Genomic DNA, 8,199 nt, shown 5'->3' on the forward strand with positions numbered 1-8,199 from the left:
AATAAATAATTCGTTTTAAGGGATTTATATGTTCGCACTCTGGGTACAATATCCCTGTAAAAAAAAAAGAATTAAAATAAAAAATCATGTTATTCTCACCTTCCGGCATCCCAGGCAGCGTCCCCAGGCTTCAGCGATGCTCCCGGCATCTTCCGGTCCCAGCGATGCCTTGCGACAATGACCTCAGATGACGTAGCATCACGCGAGACCGCTACGTCATCAAAGGTCATTGTCGCAAGGCATCACTGGGACAGGAAGATAACGGGAGCATTGCTGAGACCTGGGGACGCTGCGTGGGACGCCGAAAGTTGAGAATAGCACGATTTTTTAATTATTTTTAACATTAGATCTTTTTACTACTGATGCTGCATAGGCAGCCTCAATAGTAAAAAGTTGGTCACACTAGTTAAACACTATGTTTGACGAGTTTGACCAACCTGTCAATCAGTTTTCAAAGCGATGCTACAGATCACTTGGAAAACGCTAGCATTCTGCAAGCTAATTACGCTTGCAAAAGACTGGTTTTTCCGCGGGAAATACGTGGGAATTACGCATGCGGAAATCTAGTGTGTATTTCCCGCGGCAGGGAGTTGCGGAATTCCCGTGGAAATTTCTACGGCAATTCCACAACGTGTGCACATAGCCTTAACGGACTGACTGATAACACAGAGGACTTTTAAAATACACTCACATTGAAATTACAACACCAAGAAAGAAAAGTCATGGAATTATGGAAATCACAGGATATATAGATATGAAAAGCAAATTATGAAAAAATGGAAACAAAATTTTTGAAACCTCTCGATTTATTTAGTATCGTGTATGAGGGCCATGTGCAGAAATGTACACCCTTACATGCCTTGGTATGCTATCAGTGAGGTTGCTAATGGCTGTCTGAACAATGTTCTCCCACGCTGGATGCAGTTTAGCACACACTTCATCAAGTTCCGCTGCTGGCAGTTCCCTTTGGCAATTGCTGAGCAATGACATCCCAAATGTGCTCGATGGGAGCCAGTCCAATCAGATGAGGGTAGTAGTACACTAGGAATAACACCTGTTCACAATGCATAAGAAATGCTAGTGCATACAAGAGAATGGAAAACATAAAGTCAAATCCAGAATCAGAGGTAACATAGCAATCATAACATGATCAAATCCATAGGCAATGGATGGTAAGGCATGAAGTAATTAACCTGATAATGAAGGGAACCCGACACATTTTTCACATAGGCTTCTGCCAAGGGGTATGCAACGTGCGGTCTGGAATTGTTATGTTGAAACACAGCTCCTGGAACACTTTGTAGAAATGCATGTGCCAATGGTTCCATGGTAAAAATTAATGCAATACCAAGCTATTAGTGTACGTGAAATGAAGACCGGAGTGTTTCGCTACCATACGTTATGCCACCTGAGACCATAATCTTAAGAGTAGGTCAGGAGTGATGTTCCCTCATGAAGGCCTCTTATGGCGCTGCCCACATGGTCTCCAGGCCAATCTCTGGCTATCATTGCTTTCAAGACAAAAAGTGTGACTCATTTCGCATTCTATCGCAGTCTTTCTCTGCATCGTGATACCTGTTGAGAGAGGTAGAGTGAGGTCAATGGTACACCTGTAGCTGGAGGTTTGGCTGATAGCCTAATGTTCAAATGCCTTCTGAGGGTTTGTGTAGATACTGGTTTGTTGCCTTAGACTTGGGACGAGATGTCTAATTTCACTTGCAGCACAGAATGCATTGATCAAGGAACAAGTGATACACCTATTTCTCCAAACTAATTGCCTGTACTTTAGAAATATACTATTTCTGTTTGAGCTTATGTTATGTTACATCTATTGCCCAATCTGATGCAGAGGTGCTAATATTGTGATTTACAGCTCAGCCGTCCTATCTGGCTGGATTTGTATCACCTATTCAGGGTAATTACAGGACTATTTACCACTCTGTCAATTTTCAGACTTTGCCAATTTTGACCTCCTTTGCTGACCTGGAATTTACCTTTTTGGCCAGCCGTCTGACTTGCCCCCTTTGTTTTGATCCTGATTCTCTGACCTGGGACTGTTACCTTACTACTCTTTTGTCTTCTCCTTTTGTCTATTACGAGCCCTCTTGGTACTGACCCCGGACGTCTTGACTATCCTACCTCACGATTGGTCCATGAGTAGTATCTAGCGTTACATTGAGTAGTGACTGGCGTCACTAAGGTGCATTAGAAAAAGAAATAAAGAGGGAATATAAAATACTAAAAAAAGAATGAGGACAACAAGACAATTAATAGTAAACATTTCATCCTGAAAGGGGATCTGTCACCAGGTTTTTGCTATGTAATCTAAGAGCAGTGTAATGTAGAAAAAGACAGGGGGCTGCTTGCTGTCATTTTGATAAAATCACTGTGTTCTCTGCTGCAGATCTAGCTGAGCTCAAATGTTGAGCTCTGTATAACCCACCCACACCGCTGAGCAGCTTTCTGTCTTTTTAAATCTTCTGCCTGAGCGAGTGTGAAAGAGCTGAGTGTGACCTGAGCGTAAGTGTGAACTGTGGTAAGTGTGTGACTTGTGATTCAGTGACTTTGGATTCAGGGAGTTTCCAAGGGAGGTATTACTGAATTGCTGTCATATTTTATTAATACTTTTTATTTATTTTTGCTTATCTTTTCTGTCTGGTGCAATCCCCATTAGGATGTGCTCCACTATTGCCAATGCCATCCAGTGCACGTCTTGCGGCATGTATGAAATCCTTGAACAGCCGGTCGAGGGTGCATACTGCTGTGCGAGATGTGAGCACGTTGTGCATTTGGAAGCCCAGATACTGGATCTAAATGTGCAGCTGGCAACACTGAGATCCATAGACAATATGGAAAGGAGTCTTCTACTCACTGGGCAGACGCTCAATGGGATAGATGAGGGGGGGATGCTAGGTTGGAGCTGCAGGACAGTGAAGCAGCCAGCTGGGTGACAGAAGGCGGGGTAGAGGGAAGAGTGCAAGCGAGGCTAGTCCTGATCTGGCACACCCCAATAAGTTTGCTAAGTTGGCAGGTGAGGGGAGTGTTAGTGCAGGAGTAGCACTGCTGCAGCAAGGCATGTCCTCTGAAAGCCAGAGGAGTGTCTGCTCCAGTAAGGGGGGAAATAGGAGAGCAGGGCAGGCCAGACAGGTGTGGGTAGTGGGGGACTCAATTATTAGGGGAACAGATAGGGCAATCTGTCACAAAGACAGGGATCGTTGAACGGTGTGCTGCCTACCTGGCGCTCGAGTCCGACACATCGCTGATCGGGTTGACAGATTACTGGAAGGGGCTGGTGAGGATCCAGCGGTCATGGTGCACATTGGCACAAATGACAAAGTTAGAGGTAGGTGGAAGGTCCTTAAAGATGATTTCAGGGAATTAGGCTGTAAGCTTAAAGCAAGGACCTCCAAGGTGGTATTTTCGGAAATACTTCCTGTACCACGTGCCACGCCAGAGAGGCAACGTGAGATTAGGGAGGTTAATGAGTGGCTCAGGAATTGGTGTAGGAAGGAGGGGTTTGGGTTCCTGGCGAACTGGGCCAACTTCTCAGTTGGCTACAGGATCTACGCTAGGGACGGGCTGCACCTCAATGGGGAGGGTGCAGCTGTGCTGGGGGAGAAAATGGCGAGAAGGTTGGAGGAGTGTTTAAACTAGGGATGGGGGGAGGGTATTCCTTTTATAGGAGGGGAAGACAGTGCAGATAGAGACCTGGGCACAAATAATGAAATTGGGGGTGGGGGTGGCATGGGGGGTGAGGTAGAACAGTTAATAATTTAGGAAAGAATAGAGGTACAGAGAGATATATAAAGTGCATGTATACTAATGCCAGAAGCCTCGCCAACAAAATGGAGGAATTGGAGTTAATGTTGTTGGAACATAATTATGGCATGGTGGGGATATCTGAGACATGGCTGGACGAGAGCCATGACTGGGCGGTTAATTTACAGGGCTATAGTCTGTTCAGAAATGACCGTACAAATAAGCGAGGGGGAGGCGTGTGTTTATATGAAGCTGCGACTCAAGGAGAAGTCATTATTATGGGGGACTTCAACTACCCTGAAATACACTGGGGAACCGAAACCTGCAGTTCCAGCAAAGGTAATAGGTTTTTGACAACTATGAGAGACAATTACCTTTCACAACTGGTTCAGGACCCAACAAGAGACCTAATACCTACCCAACAGGCCAGACCGCATATCAAATATAAGGGTTGAGGGTCACTTGGGTAATAGTAATCTCAAATTAATACGTTTTCATGTGTCCTTTAATAAGATGTGTAGTAGAGGGGTTACAAGGACACTAAACTTCAGGAAGGCAAATTTCCAACGTATGAGGGATGATCTTGGTGCAATTAACTGGGACAATATCCTGAGATATAAAAATACACAAAGAAAATGGGAGAAGTTTATTAGCATCCTGAATAGGCCTGTGCACAATATATACCGTATGGGAATAAACATGCGAGAAATAGGAGGAGACCACTGTGGCTAAATAGAGCTGTAAGGGGCGCAATAAGAGATAAAAATAAAGCATTTAGAGAATTAAAGCAAGTAGGTAGTGATGAGGCATTAACTAAATACAGAAGATTAAATACATTCTGTAAAAAGCAAATCAAGACAGCAAAGATTGAGACAGAGAGACTCATTGCCAGAGAAAGTAAAAACCCAAAATATTCTTTAACTACATAAATAGTAAGAAACTAAAAAATGATAGTGTTGGCCCCCTTAAAAATAGTCTGGGTGACATGGTGGATGAGGAAAAAGATAATATGCTAAATGACTTTTTTTCAACAGTATTTACACAAGAAAATTCCATGACGGATAACATGATCAGCGATAACAAACATTCTCCATTAAATGTCACCTGCTTAACCCAGCAGAAAGTATGGCGGCGTCTAAAAATCACTAAAATTGACAAATCCCCGGGCCCGGATGGGATACACCCTCGAGTACTGCAGGAATTAAGTACAGTCATAGATAGACCATTATTTTTAATCTTTAAAGATTCCATAACAGGGTCTGTACCACAGGACTGGCGTATGGCAAATGTGGTGCCAATATTCAAATAGGGGACAAAAACTGAACTTGGAAATTATCGGCCAGTAAGTTTAACCTCTACTGTGGGTAAAATCCTGAAGGGTTTTCTAAGAGATACTATACTGGAGTATCTGGAGAAGAATAACCTTATGACCCAATATCAACAAGGTCAACAATATTACAAGGGACCGTTCCTGTCAGACTAATCTGATAAGCTTTTATGAAGAGGTAAGTTCCGGACTGGACCAAGGGAATGCAGTGGACATGGTGTACATGGACTTTTCAAAAGCTTTTGATATGGTGCCACACAAAAGGTTGATACATAAAATGAGAACAATGGGGAAGGGGAAAATATGTGTAGGTGGGTTAAGAGCTGGCTCAGGGATAGGAAACAAAGGGTGGTTATTAATGGAGCATTCTCGGTCTGGGTCACGGTTAGCAGTGGGGTACCACAGGGGTCAGTATTGGGCCCGCTTCTTTTTAACATATTAACCCCTTACTGCTATGTGACGTACTATCCCATCCATGTGCCCTGGGACTTAATTCCCAGGGATGGGATAGTACGTCACAGCAATCAGCGGCGCCCGCGTGGTGAGCGCCGCTGATCGCGGACGGGAGTCAGCTGATTATCACAGCTGACACCCGTCACAATGTGTCAGGGGTGGTCACGGACCGCCCCCGACACGTTAACCCCTTGCACACCGCGATCGTGGTGTACCGGGGATTAAAGGGAAGCATCGGCAGGGAGGGGGCTCCCTCCGTGCTTCCCTGAGCCCCCCGCAGCAGCGCAATGTGCAGCGCTGCTGCAGGGGTCTCCTTCCCTGCAGGTCCCCGAATCCAAGATGGCGACGGGGACCTTCAGGGGCCTGCAGGGAGCTGGCTTCCTCACTGCCTGCAAAGCGCAGGCAAGAGGAAGTCTTCAATACCTGTGACAGATCGCTGATCTGTCACAGTGATCTGTGATGTGACAGATCAGCGATCTGTCACAGGACAGTGATGTCCCCCCTGGGACAACCTAATAAAATTAAAAAAAATAGTGAAAATAATTTTTAAAAAATCGCTAAACAAATTAAAAAAAAAATTCCCTAATAAATTCATTTTTTGGAAATAAAACAAAACAAAACAAGAAAAGTGCACATATTTGGTATCGCCGTGTCCGTAACGACCTGTCCTATAAAACTGTCCCATTAGTTAACCCCTTTAGCGAAACGCTTAAAAAATAAAAATAAAAAGCGAAGCAAAAAATAATGTTTTATCATACCGCCGAACAAAAAGTGCAATAACGCGCGATCAAAAAGACGCATATAAATATCCATGGTACCGCTGAAAACGTCATCTTGTCCCGCAAAAAACGAGCTGCCACGCAGCATCATCAGAGAAAAAATAAAAAAGTTATAGCTCGCAGAATAAAGCGATGCAAAAATAATTATTTTTTATATAAGGCTAGTTTCACACTTGCGTTTTTGAGCGCAGCGACGGCCTGCGCACGGCCGCCGCTAAGCCCTGCCCCCTGCCGCGCCCCTATCTTTATCACTGGGGGCGCAGGCTGTGCGCAGTATGCGTTTGGCGGCGCATGCGTCCTTTTGACGGTGCGCCGACCTGCGCCAAACGCAACCTGCTGCAGTTTGGTTGCGCCGGCGCACCGTCAAAAAGGCGCATGCGCCGCCAAACGCATACTGCGCACGGCCTGCGCCCCCAGTGATAAAGATAGAGGGCGCATGCAGCATCATGCGCCGGTAGGCGGAGCTACCGGTGGAGGCGCGGCAGGGGGCGGGGCTTAGCGGCAGCCGTGCACAGGCCGTCGCTGCGCTCAAAAACGCTAGTGTGAAACTAGCCTAAAATTGTTTTTATTGCATAAAAGCGCCCAAACATAAAAAGAAATAAACGAGGTATTGCTGTAACCGTACTGACCTGAAGAATAAAACCGCTTTATCAATTTTACCGCACGCGGAACGGTGTAAACGCACCACCCAAAAGAAATTCATGAAACGCTGGTTTTTGTTCATTCTGCGTCCCAAAAATCGGAATAAAAAGCGATCAAAAAATGTCACGTGCCCGAACATGATACCAATAAAATCGTCAACTCGTCCCGCAAAAAATAAGACCTCACATGGCTCAGTGGGTCAAAATATGGAAAAATTATAGCTCTCAATATGTGGTGATGCAAAAACTTTTTACAATAAAAAGCATCTTTTAGCGTGTGACAGCCGCCAAACATAAAAACCGCCATAAATAGTAAATCAAACCCCCCGTTATCACCCCCTTAGTTAGGGAAAAATAATAAAATTTAAAAAATGTATCTATTTCCATTTTCCCATTAGGGTTAAGGTTAGAGCTAGGGCTAGGGGTGTGTTGGGGTTAGGGTTGGAGTTAGAATTGGGGGGTTTCCACTGTTTGGGCACACCAGGTGCTCTCCAAACGCAACATGGTGTCTGATCTCAATTCCAGCCAATTCTGCGTTGAATAAGTCAAATGGTGCTCCTTCCCTTCCAAGCTCTGCCATGCGCCCAAACAGTGTTTTACCCCCACATATGGGGTATCAGCCTACTCAGGGCAAATTGCAAAACAACTTTTGGGGTCCTATTTCTCCTGTTGCCCTTAGAAAAATAAAAAATTGAGGGCAAAAATATTTTTGTGGAAAAAAAATATGATTTTTTTATTTTCACGCCTGGGCGTTATAAACTTCTGTGAAGCACTTGGGGGTTCAAAGTGCTCACCGCACATCTAGATAAATTCCGTGGGGGGTCTAGTTTCCCAAATGGGGTCACTTGTGGGGAGTTTGAATAGTTTAGGCACATCAGAGGCTCTCCAAACGCATATGACACCTGCAGACCTTTCCATCAAAGTCTGCATTCCAAAACATCACTACTTCCTTTCCGAGCCCCGACGTGTGCCCATACAGTAGTTTTCTCCAACATATGGGTTATCAGTGTACTCAGGACAAATTGGTCAACAACTTTTGGGGTCCATTTTCTCCTGTTACCCTTGGGAAAATAAAAAAATTGGGGACTAAATGATCATGTTTGTGGAATAAATACGATTTTTTTATTTTCACGCCCGGGCATTATACATTTCTGTGAACCCCTTGGGGATTCAAAATGCTCACCACACATCTAGATAAGTTCCTTAGGGGGTCTAGTTTCCAAAATGGTGTCATCTGTGG

The sequence above is a fragment of the Dendrobates tinctorius genome, unplaced genomic scaffold, assembly GCF_039654945.1.
Source record: "Dendrobates tinctorius isolate UK_male_01 unplaced genomic scaffold, ASM3965494v1 ptg000016l, whole genome shotgun sequence".
Classification (NCBI taxonomy): Eukaryota; Metazoa; Chordata; class Amphibia; order Anura; family Dendrobatidae; genus Dendrobates; species Dendrobates tinctorius.